This window comes from Lagenorhynchus albirostris, chromosome 15 (genome assembly GCF_949774975.1).
Source record: "Lagenorhynchus albirostris chromosome 15, mLagAlb1.1, whole genome shotgun sequence".
Lineage (NCBI taxonomy): Eukaryota > Metazoa > Chordata > Mammalia > Artiodactyla > Delphinidae > Lagenorhynchus > Lagenorhynchus albirostris.
In genome coordinates, this window is record NC_083109.1 from 85,599,094 (window position 1) to 85,626,340 (window position 27,247).

The 27,247-nt window shown below is 44.6% G+C and overlaps 1 protein-coding gene across 1 annotated transcript in view; it reads right to left on the minus strand.

Annotated features, from left to right (window-relative positions):
* SDK1 (sidekick cell adhesion molecule 1) overlaps window positions 1-16,495 on the minus strand; it is an 817,812-nt gene extending 801,317 nt beyond the window's left edge. Inside the window, exon 1 of the mRNA XM_060123048.1 lies at window positions 16,376-16,495. The gene's annotated coding sequence lies outside the window, so the exon portion shown is untranslated. The remainder of the gene's footprint in view (window positions 1-16,375) is intronic.
* Window positions 16,496-27,247: the final 10,752 nt, after the last annotated feature.

Sequence of the window (27,247 nt, forward strand, 5' to 3'; positions counted from 1 at the left end):
CCCAAGCAGGGGGCATAGTGTCGATCCCCTGTTGGGGAGCTAAGATCCCTCATGCCGCACCTCATGGCCAAAAAAAAAAAAAAAAAAAACCAGAAAAGCAAGGCCAGTTTTTTTAAAGAAGAAACTCTGACACTGAATGCTTAGCAGCAACCTACAGGAACATGAGTTCTTATTCTGTGTACCAAAAATACCTATTTTTGATTTTACTTGTAGCTTTCTCTATAGAGTCCAAGGTACTGCCTGTAAAGTAAGAAGGTGGGATAGGAGCAAACTTCCAACTGCAAAGGAGGGCATAGGTGTCTGGAGCTAGAACGCCTAACTCTTCCAGTGTACACGTGCAACTATGAGGGCTGAGGAGGGAGAGAGGGGAAACTGTGTATGAAGCAGAACCTTCTGGCGCTTCTTAAGCCCACACCTCAGAACAGAACTGGGTGGCAGGGAAAATGAACCTGGGGTAACTGCCACAAAAGGCAGAAGAGTTGTGGCTCTGCCACATCACACCCTCCACCACTTCTGAGCGAGGCTGAGGTGGGATTCATTTCCTCACTTTCTCAGGAAACGCTGGTGCAGAGTTGAGCCGTCATCTCTTTAAACGTTCAAACTTTCAGAAAAGTAAATGAAAAGAAAAAAGGACTTGTAAGAACGGGACATATCTAGACAAATGGAGGAAATCAGATTTTCAATATAAAGAAACAGTAACAAAAACGAACTCCTTGAACGGAACATCTCAAACGTATTCTCATGTGCCACATTTCTATATATTTCCTTCAGTGATTACAGTTCTACGGCAGAAAGGCTCAGTTGGCAATACACAGACCAAGGACATGCAGACCATCACCAGATACCTTGGGAGTAGGTAATAGATCCTCACTCATCACCACAGCATATGATAGAAACTCAGTAGGGATGAAAACATTAAGGTGATCAAACAGTACACATATGTATCATCCAAGTAGTGAAAACCTATCAAGGCCAAGAAGCCAGAAAACACAATCTTGAAGAGAGGATAAAAGAAACCTCGCAAATGTAAGCCAGCTTGCTTAGGCCACACCAGCCAGTAGGTATAGATGAAATCACACTGACATGAACCAATACCTTCAACTAGCCAGCTAAGCCCCCAGATGCTCTTCCAGACGCTCAACTCCCTGGAAAGGCCCTACACCAGAATTCCCAGGTGCACCAATCCTGAGTCCTCCAAGCATCACAGCTTAGCAGACCGCATCAAGTGAGACTCACACCTACCCTGTGGGAAAGGCTGGGGCTTCCCACAGCTAGACTACTTGTACCCTCAGGAAGAACATTAAAACAGCTCAGTAAGATAGCTCATCTAGTTTATACACACCAAATTTTTTAATTTTTTTAAAACACACCACACCCTGCGTACTATTCCCCATGAGGACCCACCGCCTCTGACTTACTCTGACAGTTTTTAATGAACAATGTGTCATGCACACCTCCCACCTATGCTCACACACGCCCCCTCATAATTAGCCCCGTGGACCAGCCTCCTAGGGCCGCTTCCAGACAGGCCCACAGATGAAGTGCTCCTGTGGCATCTTGGGCCCACACTTAATTCTCTCTGCCAATTGCCATCTGTATCCAAATCTCATTTCTATCCCAGCTGAAATCCCAGCCACAAAAAGAATCATCCTGTCTAGTGACTTGACTAAATTTGATTGCCAATATCAATTCATTCCAGAGTATCATCAACAGAAATATCCCTTCTCTGTTGAGGTTTATACTAAACCATAACTGATGGTACCCAATGCAATGGCAGGAGGATATGATCGGTCAGTAAAGTCATCAACGAGCCAAGAAACCTCAAAAGCAAAAGAATATTATTTATTGGGGAAAGGGTGAGGAGGGAAGAAGGAGAGACTATAAACAACAGGCTGGAAGAAAAGGACAACCAAGGTAAGTTATGAGGTCAAGAAACATGTAATGCCTTCTGTGTATTTTATTTTAGCTGAGGAAGAAGAAACACATCAGGGGTTCATTTGATCTGATAAATTCATGAACCTAATAGCAGCTATGATTTATTAAGCAAGACACTGTGCTAAACGCTTTACAGACGTTATCTCTTCTAATCCTTACAAAAACCTTGTGAAGAGATATTAACTTTTCATTTTATAAATGAGCAACTGAAACAGACAGGTTCTGTAACTTGCCCAAGGTCACACAGCTTATAAATGGCAGAGCCAGGATTTGTACCCAGCTCTAAGACTCAAGACACCATCATGTTATAATGCCAATACACCACAGCCAATGGCTTAAAAGCACATCTTCTATGTACGTATTTAAAAACGAGATATATCTGTACTTGCCAATACAAAATGATATCTAAGATACATTGTTAAGTGAAAAAAGAACTATGCTGAGGCCAGTCTCCAAAGTATGTAACAGTAGGCTACCATCTGTATAAAGCTAAAGGATATACGTATATGGTTGCATTACACATATCACTGAAAGAATACTCAAAACAGCGAACAGCAATGACCTCAAGTATAAAGGACCAGGGGAATGAGGATCAGGAAAGTAGATCCCTTTCATACATATACTTTGGTATGATACAACTTTTTAACCCACTCATGTATTTTTTCATAGAGAATAAGTGCTACATAATAAAATATAACTGTAGACTAAAATCCTGTCATGAAAGGATACCTTAAGCCTCCCCGCTTACCAAAGCTAAATAAAATAAAGAGGCTTAAGAACCACAAAGCCACATCTATTTTAATAAAGCATCTTTTCTAGATGTTTCCACAAGGAAAGGGTACCTATTAACACTGCTCACATCCTAAATGTGGACCACACATGTTGCCACCCATAGAAAGAAATGCTGGTGAACATGGGAGGAGAGACTGCAGGTAGGAAACCTTGGTGAGGAAGGGAAGAACAACGGCCACTCAAAAACAGTAAGCCGAGAGAGACAGGAATAGGCAGAGGCAAGCCCACTCCTGACGAGCCCTGGGAAGCACAGCCAGAGAACGAAGCCAAGCCATAGAAATGGGCAAAGAAGACAAAGGCACATAAGCATCTTAAGCAAGGTAAGGGAAAGGCATTCTCACTTCCCAATCAGTCTGGAAAGTGGTAAGATGAAAATAACATCAAAACACGCCGAGACCAATCCCCTTTGTTGTAATTCAAAGAATAATACTCCCATTCAGAATCAATATATGTTTCTTTGCTTGTCTTGAAATATTTACTTTTGGAACTTCTACAATTTTTTATTATTTATAATACAGTTCAAAATTATTGGCAGTGCTTATTAAGCCCTCCCATTTTAAAAGGTTTGGATATCGTTTGCTCGAAGAAAAAGCTAGTCTGGCTAGCTTAAGCAAAAGGGAGACATACTGGAAAACACACCTGAGGAAAAGCTGAACATCCACACTTCGGGATCAGCAAGAACCAGAGAAGCTCTGAGGCTGCAAGACTTGTAGAATTCCACGAAAACAAGTCAAGAGATGACATAGCAGAGAAATGGCTAATGGGGGCCCCTGCTGTGTACCAGGGTCATTCTCAGAAAATGGCACCTTTTGTACACTATTGCATTCATTCATACACGATACTCTCCTAATTTGCATTTACATTGTATTTAATATAAAGTTATTAATAATTCATAATTTATTTAAAACACAAATTTTAAATCACTAATTTTCATTTATAAACTACATGCTTCAAAATTTTTGTACATAATATCATTAAAACTTGAACTTATTAAATTTATTTGATATCAGAGCTGTTATTGGGAGAATGTGACACTAGAATCATAAAACAAAGATTAAACAGCACTAACTAAAAATCGATGGTACAAATGTGTTCATCAACCCATCTTTCAAGGGAGTTTTTGTTCTTACAATGAGCCTGTATTTTAGATACTGCATGCCTTTTTCAAGTAGATGAACAAAATAAGGCCCAAAACAGTAATTTAAGTTTCCTCAAACAGAAAAAACACACCAAAATCTCAAGTCCCCATTATTGCAATCTCAGCCTGAACCACTAAACTACTTTAATACCATATTCCTCCTAAAATCCACTAATATCACATTATGGTAAATAACAATTGCTTTCACAATTTTTTAAAAGTTATAAATGCTTGTTGTTTGAAACTTAGAACTTTCAGGAAAAAAGAAAAATTTCCCATAACACAGAGATAAGCACTTTAAGCAGGCTGGTCTACTCCTTCAACCATACTTGCTGCATATATTATAAAACAGTAATTTCTTATCCATTTCTGACTTAAAATGATATCCCCATTACTTTTTTAATCTATTACACTTTTCAAAAGCAATCTAAGCCCATTACAGAAAATCAGAAATTAGAGAAAAGGAAAAAGAGTCACCAAGACACGGCTGCTATCAATATCCTGGTGCATCACCTCCCAGACCCTTTTCTATTGACCTATATATGGATGACCCTATGTCAGAAACTTCCCACCACATGTGCTCATGTCACACACAATGGGCAGCACAGTGTAGGGACCAAGAGCAGGGACTCTGGAGTCAGCCAGCACTGCATTGAAAACCCAGCTGCACCACTTACTAAGTAGGTGACCTTAAACTCTCTGTACCACAATTTCCTCATCTATAAAATAGGGTTGTCACAAGATTATAAGATACTGCATAGAAAGTCCCTAGCACAGTGCCTGATGCATGAGAAGCACTCAATAAAGACACACTATTACACTGTACAAACCATGCTATAACCTCATTTTTCACCTAGTATATTCTGAACAGCCTTCCATGTCAATTAGATCCACTTCTACAACATCTTTTTAATACCAGCATAGTACAGTAGTTTTCTCATGTGCTACATCAGCCGCTAGAAAAGATGTCAGAAAAATTCAGATCCTCACCATTTTGGTCAGTGTCACCTGCCGCTAACTCTTACACACAGGGCAGAGACTCCAACCAAACCAACTTGTCCCCTAAACGGGGGGAATGGGAGTCAGAGCAGGTTAAGACTCCCAATGTTTCCTCAATAGCTGATTTGGGAGAAGTCACAGGGCAAATGGGGTTTGGCTGTTTGTGGGTTTTTTTTTTTTTAATGTTTTTTATTGTCAATAGTATCTATGATGAAATTCAGTTTATTTGCCCAAGAAAGAGCAAGTTTTAATGCAAAGAACTGTAGTTTTTAAAAACCCTCTTAAGCTGTATTTTCAGATAATAAAATGCTAAACTGTAGATTTTAAATTGCTACAAAGTATCCATCTAAATAGAATCGTACCACAACTTACATTTCACACTTTTGATCCCACAGAGAACAGTAAAATTAGAGATGCAGATAACTGTTGTCTAACTATACTACTGTGATACTAGATTTAAGTAATTTTCAAAGTCCAGGAGTTGGTCAAAAACAACTAGCCAATCATATCAAGTTGACACAAAACAGCAAACGTCTACATTCTCATCTGCCATTTATCCTCATCCGTTGAACTTTTTCGTATCTTAACCACTGTCCTCCCTCAATATGTATGCTTTCCCTCAGATGTTGTTAAACGTAGTTTTTACCCTTGTGCACTGAATCTCTGATAGCTAAGATCCAAGTCCTATTTTTCCACAGCTAAGACCCCAATTCGGAATGTAAAGGAGGTCATCTTGGAATGTGTTGGCTAAACATGAAGGTCTTAATATTTGGTTCTATCTGGCAAGAATCTTGCTATTATCTAGACAATGAATTCCTCACTCCTATTGCTCAGTTTCTTTTACCTGAATCCTTCATCTTTGCGATCCCAAGTGCTAAGCCGAATCCCCAGACTCTAACGTGGCCTGCCTACTTGTAGCCCTACTAGGATTCTGTTTAAGCTGATCTCCTAGGTTCTGAACCCTGTCTGCACTTCACTATTTGTATTTCACTCCTTCCTTCGACTTTCAATTTCTTTCGTCTTGAAATACATCTTTTAGTAGTTCCTTCAGCAAAAGTCTACAAGTGATCAACTTTGTCTTTATCAACAAAGCTTTCATTTCACTTCTACTCTTGAATATTACTTCATATGGATACAGAATGCCAGGCTGATGTTTGTTTCTCCCCCAAAGCATTTAAGATATTATTCTATCATCTTCTGCTACCAACAAAATGTCTTCCAGATATTTAGACAATGACTTTCTTCGGCTTGCTTCTGTCTTGTTTCCAATGTTTCATGTACCATGTGTCTAGGTGTGGATTTGTTTTTATTTATCCTGCTTGGGTTCACTGTGCTTCTTGGACCTAAAAACTCAAGCCTTGCGGTTATGATGGAAAACTGTCAACAATTATATCTTTGGAGAGTAACTCTCCCACTCTATTTCCTCTTTCAGGAAGCTCACAGAAATCGGTAATGGTGAACTTTCTCATACTAAAGTGGGTCTTATCCACTCATTTTCCACCTCTATCTCTCAGTACTGAATTACAAGCAATTTCCTTGGAATTCCTCAAAGATCAATAGTTTTCTCTTCATTTAAATCCACTCAGCTCTTTAACCTGTCCGTTGAGTTTACTTGAGGTTTCTAGAAATTCTATTTGGTTCCTTTCCAAATCCATGTGTTCTTTTTACAACCTGTGGTGTTTTTTCATTGCAGTCTTACCCCTTTTATCTCTAGTAATTTTAACCAAGTGACTTCTGTCCTATGTCCCAGGAGCACCTTTCTCCTATTTACAACATCTGCCAAAGCTCCTCCATAGTGATTCATTTCCTCATGTGGCTGCAATGTTTTATTGCAAGTTCACCCTTAGCATGAGCTGTTTCCTCTATTAGAGTCCCCAGACTCATCTGCTCTGCAGGACAGTTGTACACTTACGTCTGAGGGCTCCACTGGCTCCCATAGTTCTGGACCAGATTTTATGCTAATTTCTTAGCTTGAGGGTTAGTCGCACTGTAAGAAGTGTTAAATTTTAACCTACCACCAGTGTGAGGTACAGCTTTTCTCTTTTCTTATTCCTAATTATGCACAGTCCCAGGAGGATAGCACGTTTCTTTGCACTCCCTCAGACCAGTGGGCAAGGCTTTTCTAGTCTTCTTTTCACAGATGGGACAGCTTCAAGATTTTGTACAGGAGGACACCAACTCCACCTTCCTTCTTTACACAGACCTAAGACCACGTCTCCTGTTTCTTCATGAGACCCTCAGGTCCATGCCCTTGGGGCCTATACTCAGATCTGAAACCACCACAGGCCTTGAGTTCCCAATTACAGCCTCGCTTTGAATTCTCTTTTCACCTGTGGCACCTGGGATTTCCTGGTTTATCAGGCTCAGGAATGCTTTTGCTTTCCCTTGTTCTATTTTGTCCGCAGTGTCGATGCGTCTGCAGCAGGGTGGGAGTGGAAGTCCTAACAGTTCTGGCAGCAGTGTCACTAGGAGGCTCCAGGAGTTGCAGAATAGGAAACTGTGAAATGATCACTTCAGAGAATCGTGATGATTACAATTTTGCCAGATGACAACAGCCCATATTTTTTTTCAGCCTCGAGAACAGTTTTTAAATTGTTTTTAAAATATTCCCAAGGTATTTCAAGATCATTTTGTCACTACACACTTCAAATGCCTTCACAGTTCTTTTCTTGAGAATTTTAACAGTATGAGAAAAACGCCCGTTGACTCCATTTTCTCACTGACCATTCATTCTCTAATCAGCTTCAATCTGCTTTATAGTCCTACAACTCTAGTGAAATTATACTAAAAAGGATCAACATTTACCACCTTATCAACAAACCCAATGGCCTTTCCTTGGTCCTCTTATCAAATTCACTCTCATCAATCCAACGTCTTCCTCCTTCAATTTATCCAGTAAGTCACTGCTACATTAACATGATTACACATCAACTGTTCACACTCCCCCTTCTGGCCTAGTGGCTTATTAATACCTAGTACTACGAGAAAAGACAAAATGAATGAGGCACGATTCCTGTTCACAAAAGTGTAAACAACGATACCACCACCTAACACTTACTAGATACATACTGTGTTCTTGGTAAGGTGCTACATACCTTATCTGTGATCATATGGACTGATCCTCAGAATAGCTATATGAAGTAGGTACAATTATACTTCAGGGATGAGAAATAATGCCTAAAGAAGATTAAGTAGCCCACCCAAGGAAGCACAGCTAGCTTTTGTGAATCAGTTTTATTTTATGCCAAGCCCATCCTCTTAAACATGCTATACTATCTCCACAAGTATTTATACCAAAAGCCCAGATTGCAAAACCCATATACCCAAACATCTTGACAGGTCTCTCTGGATGCCTCAAAGGTACCTCACATTAATACATTCAAAACCAAAATCATGATCTTGCTGCCCAAACTGAGGTGGTCTGACCTCAGTGAATGACTCCCCTAATCAACCAGTCATGCAAGTCAGAAGCCTGGATACCACCCGTGACATATTCTCAATCACCCTCCATATCGAACCTACTGCCAAGTCCTGTCCATCTTTTCCCCTGTCTCTCTCCCTACCCATCCGCCCTCCTCTCTCCACCTCCAACCCTACCACCCTGGCTCAAGCTACTACTTTCTCTCAACAGATGACACAGTTTAACTTGTCTACAGCCATTCTGGCTTCTCCCATCCCCTTCTCGATTTTGCAATCAAAGTGCTCTTTTCTTCTCAAGATAATGCTTTTAAAATGCAAACCTGGGCTTCCCTGGTGGCGCAGTGGTTGAGAATCTGCCTGCTAATGCAGGGGACACAGGTTCGAGCCCTGGTCTGGGAGGATCCCACATGCCGCAGAGCAACTAGGCCCGTGAGCCACAACTACTGAGCCTGCGCGTCTGCAGCCTGTGCTCCGCAACGAGAGGCGGCGACAGTGAGAGGCCCGCGCACCACGATGAAGAGTGGCCCCCGCTTGCCACAACTAGAGAAAGCCCTCGCACAGAAACGAAGACCCAACACAGCAAAAATAAATTAATTAACTCCTACCCCCAACATCTCTTTAAAAAATTTAAAAAAAAATGCAAACCTGACCATTTCACAAATTTCACAACCAAAGCTTTAAGTCAATCTTTATTTCAGGATCTGAAGCAATAGGAATGTAAAGGCTGGCAATAGCCCCATTTTAGTCACAAAGAGAAAGGCAATTTCAGTGAGAGTCAAGAAGGACCCCAACACAGGAACAGAAGCAGAGATGATGACAAAGAGGACAGCACCTGAGAGGTTTCAAATAGTTGGCTCTAGTTATCCCTGAGATGGAGCTGAATCCTACAGCTGCCAAGTTTCAAAGTATTCTTCTTGTTACACTGATACCCCAAGATGCCTCCAATAAAATCTTTTTTTTAAAAAAAGTTATTCAGACTAAGTTTCTAGTTTGCAACCAAGAGAGTCTTAGCAAAGGGGGGGGAAAAAACCCTTAGAAGAGCCAAGAAAAAGGGGACATACCTACACAGCAAAAATAAAACAAATTCCACATAAAGTAAAAATACCTTTGGCCAGAAAATACATAAATATGTTCAATGTTTGTAAACTCATGTATCGCCTCCTTTTAAAGGTGTTACATAAAATGCTGGAGGGTAAGAGCCATGTTTTATGTTCTGCAAATCATCACAGCTTACTGTAGAGCTAAATGCTGAATTAAAAATTAGTAGTAAAAACATGACTGTACGATAACATAAATCATAAAGTTGCATCCTTGGAAACCCACTCCCTCTGGGAACAGTTTATACATGCACTCATGTAAATAAAATGTCTTTTTCTAGTAATACTTTACCACTACTCTATTTCCTGGTTGTGATTTCCATTGTAAGGTATTACAAACTTACCTTGCTCATAGACAAGAATTGTATATATTGCATGAAGGGCTGAAAAGCAGTGTACCATGGAAGGGGAAAAAAAATAGCTATGGAAACTAGAGATTACATCCTATATAAATACTTTTTCTGTTGCCATCTGGTGGTTCATGTATTAAAACAACACTGACACTCATTGTGCAGAAGGGCTCAGTCCACAAAATTAAAACCTCCTATTCTTTTTGCATCACATTTAACACCTAGGGGGAAGGCAAGAAAGAAGACCTTCACTTTGAAAATAGTCCCTCTTTCACAAAACCATAAATACACACACAAAATTAAGGATCACACTAAAGAGAAAAACCCACAGACACCTGTGGATATAATCATCCTTATCTACATATGAATAGGTTATACCTATGTGATATAAGCTATGATATACCTCCTTACCCCAAATCTAACTTCTTCCTTACTAACCTGCTTGGTTTGGTAAAATTCTTAATAAAGGCAACTAACGGCACTCTGAGAAGCCATACTCCTCTTCCAGTTGCCATAGTCATTCTTTAGTTCCCTCCCTGTGCTCTTTTTCTTGGAGAGATCATTCATATTCATAAAAATCAAGCTTACATATTTGAGAGCTTCCAAAACTCTCACAATAAAGAATCATGTCTAGAATACAGAGCAGAGTTCTGAAAGGGAGAAAAGGCAACAAAACATTGCACCAAAGGCTAAATTTATCTATGTAATAATATGGGCCCAAGAGTCCAATTCTCTAAAGTCCACATCTCCAAAGTTAAACACACACATGTGCACACACACACCAAACCCAAAAACACTGCAGAAACTACAGTCTTAGCTCATGTTCAACAAGCTAATCTCCAAAGATCAGTAAATTAATAGATTTACCTGGCTGACATATTTGTTATCAAGAAATTGGATCACTTAATTGACAGCTGCTATCTTCACCAGACATTGTCTGTATATCAACAGAGTGCCAGCTAAGCCTGTTAAAGTGTAGTTATTTTGTTAATTTTGAGGACCTTCTGAATTACTGAAAGTCCCTAATGAAGACAATTAACCAACATAACATTAGGTTGCGTCCAGAAACATCAAGAGAACACCACCTACTAATCTCTTCAATTCCTGACGGTCACTGTCCTGTAAACATAAACATTCTCACATCACTATTTCATATCTTCTAAAATTTCTTACTGCATTAAGTACCTCCTAGATTTCAATTAGCCTTGCCCTTTCCCTTCCAGCCATTTAAATAAATAAGCATCTTGCATTTTAAAGAAATTTATTTCCCCAAACTTCAGGCTTACACTGATAAATTACGGCACTAATTCATTTTACAGAACCTAACATTTTGAGCATGAACCACTTTCAGGCTAGAGTAAATATATCATGTGTAAGATGGCAGCCCCTAAGGAGAAATGTTATACTGCATCTTCGTTGTTTTCGACATTGTAAATATCACGGTAAAGGTAAAATGAAGAGAATCAGGTTCTAAGAACCAAGACATATGGAGTTATCGAATCACCAGACAGAAGACACAGAGAGACTGGTGAAGGGCAGAAAGGATACGACAAAATACAGATCAAAGAATCAGAGCAGAACGATTGTGAAGATCTAGTCTAACCTCCAACTTTTACAGTTGAGAAAAATCAACTGAGAAGCTAACAGACCTGCTTATATTGCAAGTTAGTTTCAGAATAAAATCGAAACCAGGTCTAGTAACACTTATCCCAATGCCTCTTCCATTCACCTCATCCCTGTTTCTAGAAAAGCTTTGTAAACATTCTCATTCCCACAACACCTACAGGAGACCCTGGGGATGGGACGCCTGGAGCCAGGCTAAGGCAGTGAGTCTCTGGCTTTAGAAGCTGCCTGCCAGAAGCCATACCACCTAAATACTAGAAGAGCAAACAGAGAAACAAGAGTTTCCTGAAGCAGTGCTCCCCTACATTTTTAATTTTTGTATTTGGATATGGTAAGAATAGTGTTAAAATAATGAAGCTGTGAGACTAATAATAATGTATTTCTCCAGAACAGGTCTCAGGTATGGGATCAATAACTGGCAGGTAGGCATCTATCAAACTATGACAGACTCCTGTAGTTCAGGGAATCATTAAAAAACATAAGACTAATTTCTATGCATTACTACAAAAGGATGACACGAGGTGCCATCACTGTAGTACCAAATGACGAAATATCTTCTCGGGATCATAGGTACAAATATTTATAATCTGTTTTATTAAAAGAGATTTACAAATTGAGGAGAAATTTTAAGAAAATGCCTTATAGAACTGATGAAGTCAAATTACTAATTAGAATGAAAGAGACTCTACACGTATTAAAATGCTGTTACATTAGGTAAACACGTATCATCGCTTACTGTATTAACCAGATCGTAAAACTTACATCGACACCTTTACTTTTTTTTTTAAGATAATTCTACTTTAACTCCTCTTTATACTATACCTTTCACCCTGATTTTCATTCCCCATCCTCAGTTTTACTCAACTTTCATTGATTTGGACTTAAATGGTGTACTCTTAAAACTGCTTTTTTTTTTACTTCTTACAGAAATTTAAGTCATGACCTAGGCAAAATCCAGCTTCTCCAGCCCACTGGTTATGAGCATAAACTGTGGATTAGGCAGCCTGCTTTCCAATCTGCTTCCACCACTAGTCCTGAGGCCTCAAGCAAATCAGTTAACAGTTCAGTACCTCAGTTTCCTCTCAGACAAAACGCTCCTTGCCTCTCAGGGGTTGTTGTGACGAGTAAATGAGCCTACCTGTAACGCACGTAGTGCGTGGCACATAATAAGGGCTCAGTAAAGGTGAGGTACAGGTGGCCATACGTAAGACTGCAGAGAGGGTGATAATCGCTTATCGTCAGATTTACAAGACGGTTGCCAGCCAAGTGGCCAGCTGCCATCTGTTAAACATGTAGTGGTCTAATAAAATTTAATCAGTAAGTACCTGAACACTTACTAAGTGTAGTACTCTCTATGAAGACTCTCTAGTGAAGCTGCCAGCCTGGAGCTCAAGTTCCACTTGAAATTCAAATTACAAAGATGTGAGGAGAAGGGGGTCTAGGGGTAAGAGGAACAAGGGAAACAAACCACTTCAGGGAGAATGGGAAGCAACAAGGGCCCAAAAGGAAGCTAGATTTGTACTGAACCCAATTAGCACTGTTTTGAGATTTCTCCAGCAAACCAGTGGCAGAGAAGCCTAATTAGTAGACCTTACTCAAGGCTGAGATCGGCCCAAGAAGAGGGATCCAGGTAGGAGTCCAGGTCACAGCAAGTCAGGCTAAGGATGACAGAGAATTGGGTGAGATTATGGGATTGGCCAACAAGGATAAAACTGTAACACGAAGATACGAGAATCACATGTGGAGTTTTTAAATGCACAAATTCTCCCTCCAAGGACCTCCAGGTTGGAGGTAGAGCCCAGATGAGTGTATTTTTAAATTGCACTGGCGATGCTGATGCAAACCCCAGACTAGCACAAAGCAGGAGCTCAACGATGTCAGGAGGAATAAATAGAACGAGCAACTGAAAAGCTAATTAAGTCTGGAAGAAATTTCAAAGTTTGAGATCATGAACATTGAACAAGTGAAAATCAGCTCAAAGTGCAGACAGCTCACTGGAATTGGGGGGGGGGGAGGTACACACACTACAGAACCACAAGACCAGCCAGAAACAAGGTTAAAAGAAAAATCAAGTCATGGGATCTTCCGTAAAAAGGATCACAGCAATGGTTCTCAAACTTGCGGAACACTGGAACCACCTGAGGAGTTCTTAAATCTCCTGATGCCCAGGTCAAACCGCAAGTCAATTAAAACAAATTCTGGGAATGAGATCCAAACTTCGCTATTGTTTAGAGCTCCCAGGTGATTCGAATGTGCAAATATGTTTGAGAAACACTGGGAAAGAAAGGGTCCAGGAAATGCACAGGTGAAGGGAATGAGGAAAATCCAGGCAATCGGAGCTGGTGGTTCTCCAACTCTGGTGTTATCAGAATCACTTGGAAGCAAGCTGATTTCTTCCACGTGGCTCACTGAAGAACAAAGGGACCTGGCCCTCCACAGGTGCCCCCAATTCCCCAGGTAATTCTGATACACACCGAAGTTGGAGAACCATGGTTCCGAGTGGCTAGAAATAACTCCAAAGGAGAAACTAAGAACTATGAACCACCCCAAGCAGTAACTGAGAGCGTTCTACCCCTCTGCACCTGATGAATACAACCTTAACATGAGGCTGTACTGAACATTACCAGAATCAATACACCTGTAAAGGTCCAGCAGTAAAGCTAAGGCACCACAGGTCTCACACACATGACACTTGCAACCCTGCCATCCTCCGCCTCAAAAGGCACCTTCTACAACACTCACGTCTGGCTCCTAGTGGACAACATACCGAAAGCATGCATTGCCACCTGCCTTTCACAATTAGAAAGCAATCTAGAAAAGTTACAAACACACTAATAAGCAGAGTATATAATTCAAATTCCTATTACCAGGTAGAAAGAAACCCCAGGACTATTAAAGTTACATTGGGAAGACGTGAACCTGTTTCACATAATGGTCAATCACGCACTCTGCTTATAACTTGGGCTATGTAACTCTATGTAACTTTTACTGGTTTACACTGCACTTATTTTCTCCCAAGATATCATGACCAAGCCTAGCCACATGAAACGCCATTAGAAGGAAACACTTAAAGAGAAATTAGGAATTGCTTCACCTAGCTACATAGTAATATAGTACTTATGACCAGTTCCAACCAAGTGGTAGGTATTCCATTTAGAACGTTACATTTTATCTAATAAGATTCAAGAGAATACTTCCCCATGCATATGACCAACTCATCATCCCATCAGAAATCTCTATAGCAGCACCAGAATTTTCATTTTCAAGATACATGAGCTTTTGTCAAATAGTGACATCTCCCCTGTAACATGAATTTTCAATATAATATAAAAAATGATGGATATATTACGCATTTCACAGAGAACAGAAACCTGTCAATGAATTTAGAACTTGTTACAACCTATTTGAAATTTTACACTAAAAGATCTGTTCATTCTGTAAACCATGTAAATATAAAACAGGTACCCATGCTTTATACTGGTAACAAGGAATAAAATACTCCTGGCTAACAAAGTTTGTTGCCTTAGTACTTTTTTAAAATTAATTTTCATTAACACTACAATCGTAAAAAGCAACAAGCTGGACAGCCTTCAAACTGATCAAAAGTTGAAATCTGCATAATATACTTCAAAACAAAGCCACATTTTTTCCCCACCATTTGAATTTGTGCACTAATCTTTAGATGTATAAATGTACAGGGCTTATTGCAAAGTGCAAGTCACTGTTTTAGAAAAAAACAGGAAAACTTAATAAACACCCTTTTCTATCTTAAAGGTCATCCCTAAGTGATTTAGATTTCTTCACTTGAACCTGGCTTCTCTGGCAATCTACAGATCCCATTTTACAAAACGACTTAACGCTTTTCTACCAAAGTCTGTCATTAAGCAAAAAAGCACAAATAAGCGAAACGAAAATTTTCCAAGTAATGGAGGAGAGTTAAATTAACCAGAAATATGGCAATATGTTTCCATGTAGCAAAACATGAAAGCGGGCACTTAGGGAGAGGGCGGGGAGGACCTCAGTGCACATCGATTAGGTTAACACTAACAAAAGAAGGATGAGTTAACTGTTAAACTATCGATGACAGTTTTGAGCTCAGACCTTTAAGATGTGATTCCACTTAAATCATTATCCGTCGCTACACACACATCACCTTCCCTGGACACTGAACACGGCTAATTTAAGTTTAGGGCTCCCATCTGCCGTCCACCTGTCTCCTTCCATATCCCACGACACTAAATACCACCAAAGCCAATTCCCCTGAAGCTACCCACGCAGGTACACGCATCTTAAAAGACCGCACCAAAAGGACGCGTGGAGCTAGCTACTTCCACCTTTTCGCCGCTTGCTTTCACCTTTATTCTTTCCAGACAAGCAAACTTCAGCGAGGAGGTATGGTAAGAGGCAGGGGGTACGTGCCGGGTCATTAAAAGAACCCAGATTTCGGGGACAGCTCGGCTCGGGAGAGATGCCACCTCCCTTTTCAAACGGCCATTTGGCACCGGCAGAGGGACAGCACCCACTCAGAGACCAGCACCGACGCAACAGAAACCACAGGGGGCGGAGGGCAAAGCCTAGGGGAGAGGCCGTGGGCACCCAAAGTTCTGCTCTAGCAACGGCCGGGCTCCCCCTGGGGTCAGGCACCGGACCGGAGAGACGCGGGGTCTGGGACACCGGCTCCAGGTGCCCGGCACCTGGAACCCGACGAGAGTCAGCCACTGAGCCCGCAGAGGAGCGGCGGGCTCCCAACTCGGAGGCTCGGCGCCCGGCTCCACTCAGGTCCCGCGAGCGGCACTCGGGCGCGCCTCCCCGCGTCCGCCCCACTCCCCGGCCCGCGTCCGCCCAGCTCCCGGCCCCGGTCCGCCCCGCTCCCCGGCCCGCGTCCGCCCAGCTCCCGGCCCCGGTCCGCCCCGCTCCCCGGCCCGCGTCCGCCCAGCTCCCGGCCCCGGTCCGCCCGCTCCCCGGCCCGCGTCCGCCCAGCTCCCGGCCCCGGTCCGCCCCGCTCCCCGGCCCGCGCCTACCTTGAGCCAGCGCCCGGAGCAAGTGCAGCTGCAGCGCCGCGAGCGCCCACCACCCGCGCCGCCGGCCCGTGCTCAACTTTGTCGCTGGCCTCCCGGCGCGCTGCCCCTCGTCCTCGCCGGGGCTCCCGGGCGCCGAGCGGGCTCCCCAGGACCGCCGCCACCGCCGCCCGGGGCCAGGCAGGGACCCCCGCGGCCGCCCCGAGCCCGCCGCGCCGCCGCCGGCCGCCAGCCGCACGCCCCCGGCCATGCCGAGGAGCCGCCGCCCCCGGCCCCGGCCTCGGGCCCCGTGAGTGGGACGGCGGGCGGTGGCCTCCCGGCCGGGCGGCCAAATACGAGGGGCGCCGGGCGCTGAGGGGAGCGGCGGGGGAGAAGTTGTCAGCGGGGAGATGACAACCTGTCACGCCACCCCCACAGCCGGAGCGCCCTGGCCGCGCCACGTCTCAAGAAGGGTCGGGCGGGCGCTGAGGAGACGCCGCCGCCCCCGCCGCGCGCGGAGGAGAAAGTGCACCCTCCCGCCCGCGCGCCACCGCTCGCCCGCCGCCGCCGCGCCCCATTCACAGCCCAGCCGCACGCGCCGCCCGCCCGCGCCCGCCGCCGCCGCTGATTGGCCGAGGGGAGGGGGCTAGCGGGCCCCCCCCCCAGTCCCTCCCCCACGCCCTCGACTGTTTTCAAACTCGCCGCGCCCGCCCGCCTGGAATTTCGCGCCGGGCCCCGGCCTCGACTCGGGCGGCTTCCCGCGCCGGCTGCGCCCCCTAGGGACGTGCGGCGGGCACTGCAGGCCGGCGCCGGCTCGGCACGCGAGCCCCTAGCGGCTCCCGCTGGGGCGGCTCCGGCCTCGCCCCGCCCAGCAGTGCCGGCGCGCAGGTGGGCTCGCACGTGCGGCCGAGGGCCCGGCGGACTGCAGGCTGCGGGCGGGGACAACTGGGCGCGCCCCTCGCGGCGCCCTGGCCCGCCCTCCCCGCCGCCCGCGGGGGCCGCCCCTCCCACCGGCAGGCTCCGTGTTCGCCTGGTTATGCGCCAAGTTGCGGGGATTGCAAACGAGAAACACGCCTGATCGGGTTTTCAATTCCCAACAACAAAAGGCACCTGTGGGTGCAGATACGCAGCCTGTTGAGAGGAGTGGACGCAGGCTTTGTCGGGGCGTCCAAGGTCATGGGTGGCCTGCGGGGAGCACAGCGCCGGCCGCTTCATACCGTGGGGTGGGCCGGTCCCCTACGGGATGGGTCCACTAGGGGAAGTGTACCCTAGGGGGAGGGTCTCATGGGGGGGTCTCCTGGGGGGTGTCCCCTAGGGGAAGGGTCTCCTAGGAGAAGGGTCCCCTAGGGGGAGGGTCTTCTAGGGGGAGGCTCCCCTGGGGGAGGGTCTTCTAGGAGGTGGATCTCCCGGTGGGAAGAGTCTCCTGGAGCAGGGCCTGGGGCCTCCGCGAAGGGCAGTGGGCGCGGTCGCCGGAGCTCAGCAGCATGTGGTAAGCATTAGCGGAGTTTATGGAGTGAACTAAGCGCTCTGGAGGCTGAGAGGCCAGCATTTTTGTGGGAGGAGGGCCTGGAAGGTGACACACAGTCTGACCCTGGAGCGTGTGATAACTGAGTGAGATCACTAAGTGGTGATGGCAGCGGGTCAGGGCGTGCGCCTCGCTCAGCGCTGGCTCCCCCGGAAGCACTGCGTGCCGGTTTGCTGTTACTCCGTTTATTGCCCCAGGCGGGAGAGTGGACGGCGGGTCACTGTGGCCCGAGGTTCCTGAGTGGGAGCTAGCTCCCGCTTCCAGAGCACCTACTGTGCGCTACCCAACCTCTGCTAAGTCTGAACAATGACCCTATAAAGGAAAGATGAGGAAAGATGGGGAAACTGAGGACCGAGGACAGCAGCCGGTTGGAGGAGGTGGATTCTGAACTGGATCTGACCCCAGGGCCTGCCCTCTGCCTGCTTCCCACACCATGCCAGGAGGGTGGGAAGTGACATGCAACCCAAAGCCAGCGTATTTTCTGGGACCGTATCGCACCAACTCCAACAGCACAGCAGAGCCCTGTGGGCCAGTGGTGTCCTAAGGATACGTGGACGAGGGGGCGGGGGGAGGGGTCTTGCAGTTTCCCCGGCAGCAGCCCTTGGCCTCTTCTAACTCGCAGGGTTATATGCGAGTCTAGAGGGGGAAATGAGCCATGCCTACCGTGTGTTGAACCCTCCTGTGGGCCAGCCCTGTGAGGTAGCATCACACTCATCCCCACCCCACCCCTGCTGTGTGAAAGGGGCTGTCCCACGTGCAGTGGGGGGAAACAGGACAAAAGGGTGAGGTGGCTTCACTGCTGAGCACCTCTGCTTTGGTCAGAGATGGGGGTGAGGCACCAGTGGAGCGGATGAGGGTTTTGACATCTTAGCTCCACTCTTTCTAGTTGTGAAATCTGGGCAAATTGCTGGCTCTATGTTCCTGTAAAAAATTAGGAATAATTCCCACCTCACAGGGTAGTTGCAAAGGAGTGAGGTAATTCACACTCAATAAATGCTAGTTTCCCTTTCCTCATACCACCTTGTTATGAAGCAAACTACCCTTGCTATGCCCACCAGTTGAGTCCAGTCCACATTTAACCTTTTCCTTTCATCTAGAAATATATGCCCATTACTTTCCTTGCAAATGGCAACCCATGCCCACATACCCTTACAGCATAGGCATGAATATGGTTCAGGCAACTTCTTGATATCAGGACATTCAAAAAATGCCCAGAGCCTCTTTTGCTGGGATTGATTTTGCAGTTCAGAGAAACCTTTATGGAAACTTGCCTGGAAATTGGAAAGCCAAGCCAGTATGCTGTAGGTTGTCAGAGAAGCATTGACATCACCGTTACTCCGAAAGGTCTGGAGACACCTCTGGGAAATTTTTTATTCCAATATCATCTTGGGTAAGTGAGGCTCTAATGGTGTCTCATTTTACAGTTGAAGGAACCAAGCCAGGGAAGTTTAATAGATGCAAAGTAGCTGTGATAAACCAGAGCAGGAATCCAGCTCTCCTGAGTGCAGTTCTAAGACTTCTTCCACACCAGATGGTGTTGCCTCTTACATGACCCATTAGGTTACTGTCTTAGGGAGTATGTGTGGACTGTAGGTATTCTTTCTCAAAAAAATAATACAGAGAAACCCCTTTTTAATGCTGGGAGAGGAGGTAGCCAGCACAGAGCTGGAATATTTCTGCCCAAAAGGGCCAGTTAATTTCTCAGTTTAATTTTATCCAGCCCAACAAGAAGGTCTCAAGAAGTGAACATTTTATACATGTTTAAAAATCTTTAGCCGTATACGTATTTTAAAGGGCCATGAAGTGGAGGCATGTTACTCCATGAAAGCAGTCATTTTTCTTTCAAAAATGAGCTATAGTGGTTTACTATTTTCCAGAACAAGAAGTTAGGGTTTCCCCTGCTTGCTTAGAGAAGAGGTTTTCAAAACATGATAATTTAAGTGGAGTTAGGACTGCTCACTGAGACCGGCCGATGTTTTCCAATCTTCATAAATAAAAGCTCCTCCAGGTGTGGTCCATGGTCCATCAGCCTCACCTGGGAGCTGGTGAGAAATGCAAAATCTCAGTCCCTTCCTGGACCTACTGCATCAGAATCTACAGTTTAACAAGATCTCCAAGTGATTCACATGTAAATTAAAGTTTGAGAATCACTCCCTGTCTCTTGGGAATTCAATAAACATGATGAATACAGCTCTCTTTATCTTCCTATATTCCTTCTTTGCTTCCTCTGTCCTTTCTCTTCCTTCTTCTTTTGCCCATAATGGGCCATGAAATAAAAGGGAAGCTTTTTTTAAAGATGGAATTATAATTTTACTTTTTATTTTAAAAGGAAAATATTTTTTCCTTTTAGGGCATTAATTCTGTAATTCAGAACATTAATAACCTCAACTGTATACAAATTAAAAACCAAAAAACACTCATGGCACCGTGAAAAAAAAAAGTCAAGGGAAACAAACAACAAACTCTATACAAATGGCTTTTATAAGTCAGTATGAAAAATTGATGAACAATTCGTAATATAAAGTCGGGCAAAGCACATGAACAGGCAAGTCTGGGAGAAATACAAAGTGAAAATCAATGTTTGAAGAGTGCCCAAAGAAATGAAACATTAGAGTAATAGGGCTTATAACAATGTTAAAGGACTGATAACGGCAAGTGTTGGTGAAGGTATGTGAAAATGGGTACTTATGTTATGGGTGGAAATATAAATTAAACAGCCTTTCTGGAGAGAACCCTGCAATCTGTAGCTAAACTTTAAATAAGAATTGTCTTTGGTCAAGACATTCCACCTCACAAATGCACAAGTGTGTGTTTAAGGTTTTGCAGCATTGTTAATAACAGCAAAACTGGAAAGCAACCTAATCCCCATCCAGGAAGGTTAAGTACAATACAGTACATCCACACAATAACCTCCCACGTGACTGGTAAAAACATGAAGAAAAGTATAGTACAGAAATGTCCACAATATTCGGTTAAGTGTTCTCTTATAAGGTTCTAAAACAAGTATAAATAGAATAATCCCTTTTATGTTCATTTTATTTTTTTTCTGAAAGGATGAATGCCAAACTTTAATAAGTTTCCTTTAGGGGTTATGGAATTATATGATTTTCTCTACTTTAAAATTTATCAAATGTGAATATATATTTCATAATAAATAAAGAGCTTATTTTTTAAAAGCAGAAGGTGATGAGCCCAAGTCATTTCTTTCCTATCATTTATTAAGAAATGTCCCTCATGGGTTCTCAGTGGCTCTTCTGAGAAAAATATTCCCCGATCCTATTAGAGGCTGTAACATACAGCACGAACTTCTCTGCAAGGGGATACCGTGCCCATCCACGTGCAAATCAAGGCAAAGATCAAGGGGATTCCTTACATCTGGTTTCCATGGTCTTCTGACAGACACCCTCTGAATGTCTTAGTATCACTGGAAAATCTCCACCACCTGCTTATCCTACCCTCACCCTCACCTTTGTTCCGTTGCCTAGCAACCCATTAACAAACCACCAGGTGCTGCCTTTGATCCCTACAGGGCGTGTGCTTTGGTTACCTTAGAGCCTACCCAGTTTCCTGAGAATCTGTTCAGAGACTCAACTCTCTCATGAAATGCCCCTATTAAGAAAGCAGCAATGGGCTTCCCTGGTGGCGCAGTGGTTGAGAGTCCGCCTGCCGATGCAGGGGACATGGGTTCGTGCCCCGGTCTGGGAAGATCCCACATGCCGAAGAGCGGCTGGGCCCGTGAGCCATGGCCGCTGAGCCTGTGCTCCGCAACGGGAGAGGCCATAACAGTGACAGGCCCGCGTACCGCAAAAAAAAAAAAAAAAAAAAAAAAGAAAGCAGCAATGGGCTTCCCTGGTGGCGCAGTGGTTGAGAGTCCGCCTACCGATTCAGGGGACGCGGGTTCGTGCCCTGGTCCGGGAAGATCCCACATGCCTTGGAGCGGCTGGGCCCGTGAGCCACGGCCGCTGAGCCTGCGCGTCCGGAGCCTGTGCTCCGCAACGGGAGAGGCCACGGCAGTGAGAGGCCCGCGTACCGCAAAAAAAAAAAAAAAAAAAAAAAAAAAAGTGGCAAAGAAGAGAGGTACCAGAAATTTACCAAGCCGCCAAAAAACTTCTACCAGCCTTCTTTAAGAGTAATTGGCCTTCACTTTTCAGACTGCTTTAAATTGTATGAAGCAGAAGTTCTTAATGTGTGGTCCCAAACCAGCACCATTATCATCACCTGGTTGGAAATGCAAATTCTGGGGCATCATCCCAGACTACAGGATCAAACTCCAATCAGAATCTCTGGGGGTGAGCCCAGCAGGCTGTGTTTTCACAAGCTCTCCAGGTGATGCTGGTGCACGCTCAAGTTGGAGACCCACTGGAAAGTAATTCCATCCATTCTTACTTCTCAACAAGTGTTTATTAAATTCCTGATTTGTGCCAGCCCCAGTTCTAGGCAAGAGAGAAACAAACAATTACAGTAATTGTATGATAAGCGAAAGCACTTAAGGGAACAGCTGAGAAAAGAAGATCTCACCACCTTGGAGAATCAGGGAAAATTTTCCAGGGGAAGGCAAGTCTAAATGTAGACCTGAAGGAGAAGTGGGAATTGAATCAACAGCGAGGAGAAGAAGGAAGGGCGTTCCAGGCAGAGGGAGCACCAAGTGCAGAAGCCCAGAGTGTGAACTTCAGCATGAGAACAACGAACATCTACTGAAGGTTTGTAACAGGCAACTACATAATCAGATACATTTTTAGAAATATCATTCAGGCGGTGGGTTGGATTGCAGTGGGGCAAGATTGGAAGCCAGGAGACCCGCAAGGAGACAGTTGCAGCAATTGAAATAGGAAGTGACAGTGACAGTTGGGATGGGAGAGAAGAGGCAGATAAAGGAACTATTTAGAAGGTAGGATCCGTACTTGAGAAAGGGAGGTGTCAAAGATGACACCTGTTTTCTGGCTTGGGCAGCTAGAAAAACAGCCTTTTGCTTCTTAAGAGAGTGACGAACACAGGTGGAGGAACAGAATTGCAGGGATGAAGGTGGGAGGAACACCTGATTCAATTCTGAACCTGTTAGATACGAGATGTCTGTGGGACATCTTCACACAGATACGATCACTAGACACATGGATTTGGGCAGTAAAACTGAGAAGGAGGGAACAGAGGTAGGGGGAAAGGCAGGAGAAGTTGGTGGTGTCCGAGTGATGGGGAGACGGGTGACTTCATGGAATCAACAATGGCAAAGACGACTGAGTGTCCAGAAGCTCAGTGATCCCTGGATGTAGTGACAAGGATGTTCTCCCAGACCTGTGACAGCAGTTTCATTGGGAGCCCCTGCCAGCCCCAGGTGGTAGAGGAGTGAGTGGGGGATGGAGGTGACATTTTCAAAGGGTTTAGTGTGAAGGTGCGGGCAGAAGATGGCAAGAAGATTTGGGCTTGGGGGAAGTTTCTTTTCTGTAGAAAGGGAGACCCAGGAGGAAGGAGTGGTAATCAATAGCTCACGGTCCTGAAGATCCCTGGGAATGTCCTGGCAAGTGAAGGTTTGATCTTATACAGGGAAGGGTCATCCAGTCCACTGTAAAGGGAGGCTGGGGACAGGGGCAGTGGGCACAGCCTACTTGGTGAGCAGTTGGAGAAAGTTAAGGGAGATACAGTTGATATCTTCTCTCTCTCTCTCTCTCTCATCACTCTCTTCAACAGGGGACCTAGTTATTTTAGGGATGGAAAGAGGAGGGGAATTGGCCGACTTTGAGAGTACAGAGTGTAGGAATTTTGAGATATTTACCTGGGAGAAAGGGAGAGACTTTAGCAACAGATTCAATAGACATCTTTCCACCTGGTTTTCACATAAGCACTATATTTAATCCTCACAACAATCCGTGTGTGATAGGAAATGTGTTTCTGCACTTTACTGAGGCCAAGTAAACTTAAATCATTTGCCCCGGGGTACCCAGCCAGGTTCAAATCCCAGATCTAGGATTTGAACCTATGTCCTGATGCTGTTTCCTGCTTTGGGGGCAGGCAGGACAAATACTGCACAGACAGCATCATGAAAACTGATTAGAGGGGACCTTAAAGGGCATCTTGTTTAAAAGAGGAAGTTTTAAGTCAAATAAAAGAAAGCTCTTAAATCCCTCTGGGAAAAAGGCATGGAAGTGATGGAATCTCAGAGCTGAATGGGAGAGTTGGAACTGACCTTAACACATATTAAGTCCAGTCGTCTGTCCAAGGGACTCAGTGCTTCTCTGTCAACCCACAGGATCATTCCATTTGGAGAAAGCTCTGCTTACTAGTCTCACTTGCACTGAATTGTAATCAGCCTTTCTGTGATGTCCATCTGCTGGTCCTTGTTCTGCACTCGGGAGCTCTATGCAAGTGTCACTGTTTTCTCTCCCTGGTGCCCCAAGATGTGTGTGGTTCACATAAACAATAAACATTTGTTCAAGAGTAAATAGCGGAAGGAGCTCTGGACTGAAAATTGTGAAGGCTGGATTTTAGTCGCGTTCCATCATTTACCAGTGGAATAACTTCAAATATGTCACAGTCCCTCTTTTGGCTTCAGTGTCATTGTCCCAAAATGTGGTATAAAAAAATCACTTTGCTCACAGGTTCTGAGGGTGAGGAAGTTAATCAGGGTACAGCTGGGAAATGGCTGGGGACTGGAATCATCTGGAACTTCTTCACTCGACGTCTTGTACCTGAGTCGGGATTACGTGCAGGCTGGGCTCGGTTGGGAGTGTTAACCAGACTGCATACCTGTGGCTCCTCCGTAGGACTTGGGCTTCCTCACAACCTGGCAGCTGGCTTCCAAGAGGGAGCATCTGAGAGCACGTGTCTGGAAGTTGCATGACCTCTTATGACCTAGTCTTGGAAGGCATGCAGCATCACTTCCCTTGCACTCTATTGGTTGAGATTCACTAAGCCCGGTCCAGATTCAAGAGGAGGGGGAATTAGATGCTCCCTCTTTTTTTTTAACATCTTTATTGGAGTATAATTGCTTTACAATGGTGTGTTAGTTTCTGCTTTATAACAAAGTGAATCAGTTATACATATACATATGTTCCCATATCTCTTCCCTCTGACACTCCCTCTTGATGGCGGTGGTGGCGGGGGGCGGGGCGGGGGGGGAGTCACATTGCAGAAGAGTGGGCAAGATGGGAAATACTGTTGTAGCCGTTTGGGACAATACAGTCTGCCAGAGATAATCCCTGAGGACTCTGGGAGATACTTGGAAAACAGGTACTTTGCAGGGTCAGAAGTCCTGCCTTAGAAAGCCGTGCTTCAGGTTAGAAATACACAGCCCTCCACATCAGCCATTCCTTCTACTACTAGACATTATGTGTCCCCCCAAAATTCATACATGAAGCCCTAACATCCAGTACCTTAGAATGCGACCATACTTGAGAATAAGGCTTTTAAAGAGGTAATTAAGTTAAAATGAGGTCATTAGGGCAGGCCCTATTCCAATCTGACTGGTGTCCTTATAAGAAGTGGAAATTTGGACACACAAAGAGAAACCTGGCATGCACACACGGAAGGAAGACCATGTGAAGGGGTAGCAAGTGGGCAGCCATCTGCAAGCCAAGGAGAGAGACTTCGGAAGGAGCCTGCCAACACCATGATCTTGGACTCCTGGCCTCCAGAACTGTGAGAAGATTCAATTCTGTTGTCTAAGTCACCCAACCTGGTGTTTTGTCATGGCAGTCCTAGCAAACTGATACAGTGAATGACTAGGTGTCACGGCTATGGGCACAGTCCTGCTTCACAGACATCATTGCCCACCTGTGCTCCTCGACATCTCAGCCCCAAATGGGACATTTATTATGTGTTTTTACCTTTCACTCTCCTGTGTTCTATTCAGTTAGGAAGTGAAGCTCAGAGTTGATCAACTCCATCATTCTGAAAAGTTATTAAATGAAGGAGGTGCATGACTGCAGGGTTGCCTAGAGATTATGGAAAGTACTTTGGTGATACATGTGTATGAAAATCCTTGAGAGAGTTCATATTCTTTGGCCCAAGATTACATTCCAGTAAATATATCTTTAAAATAATTGAAAATGCTGAGATTCATGCACAAAGAATGCTTATCTTGGCATTGTTTGCAAAGAAAATCAGAAGCACCCTAAATGTCTGAAAGTAGAAATTATTATACATTATGGCTTATCTACTTCGTGGGATACTGTGAAATTGTTAGATCTATATTTTCAAAGAATATTTAATGACATGGGAAAATGGTCAGGATACGTGGGGGAAATTGTTTATGTCATTTTTCTTTCTTTCTTTTTAAATGTGGAAAACACGGGTATACTTTGGATGGATGGATGGATGGCTGTAAAGACAGATAAATACTAAAAAATGATGGGAAGAAAATGCCCCAAAATACTAATGGTGGTCATTCCTGTATAGGATTACAGGTGACTTTTTCATTAAAAATTCTAGGAATTCTAGACTGAATACATTTCTCTTTATATTAAATAATAAGTAAAAGAAAATAAGTTGTGTTTTAATGTGGAGATGGTACCCGCAGCTCTCTTCTCCCACATGAGGGGCGGACAGTATTTGTCCAACTCACACTGGGAGATGTTTGGAATTTTTAGTAATGCTGCTTTTTCCTACCTCTGCATCTTTTCTCTTTCCTCTCCCTTCTCTTCCTTTCAAAAACCGTTACAACTGAGTCAGCTTCCTGGCCCAGTCGGCTTCATTCTGGGGCCAACAGTGGCACTGAAGAACGTTTGCTGGGAGGACCAAGAATCACAGAATTTGAGAGCTGGAAGGGGCCTCAGAAACCACCTAGTCCAACACAGTTATTTATCCTGTTGTCAGCTGGAGAAGCGTGAAATGTGCAACAGAACATCCCAGTTTACCATAATAAGCCATTATGAGTCTCTCAGCCATGAAGTTGTCCGAATCATTTTCAGAGCTATTTGTAGTTTCAAGTGTATCGTTTCCATAAATCTGCTCCCCACTGGAGAGGACAGGGTGGGGACATGGTTTAACAGCAACACGTGGCCGCAGGCTGCTCTCTGGGTGCCTGTGAGCACGATGGGGGAGGTGTGCAACATGTGGTGGTGGTCCTGGACTAATGTGGGGTCAGTGTGGTGTGCAGAGAGCAGGACAAGCTGGCCAGAGCTGGGTCAGCCTGGCCACGGCTGCAGCAATGTGTTCATTTCTTGGTGATGCAGCTGAAGAGGGATGGCCGAAAGCTGGAGCCATAAATCTCCAGTGAAAATGTTGGCAGAACAAAGGACATGTAGGCTAAAATGGGGAGGACTTGACGTGGAGCTGGTGCCTGTGTTCAAGTATCCGACTGTGTGGACAAGTTATTGGACTTAATTTCAGCACCCATTGGGGGAGGCCTATCCAATGGTGAGTCGAAATTCAGTTAAGGG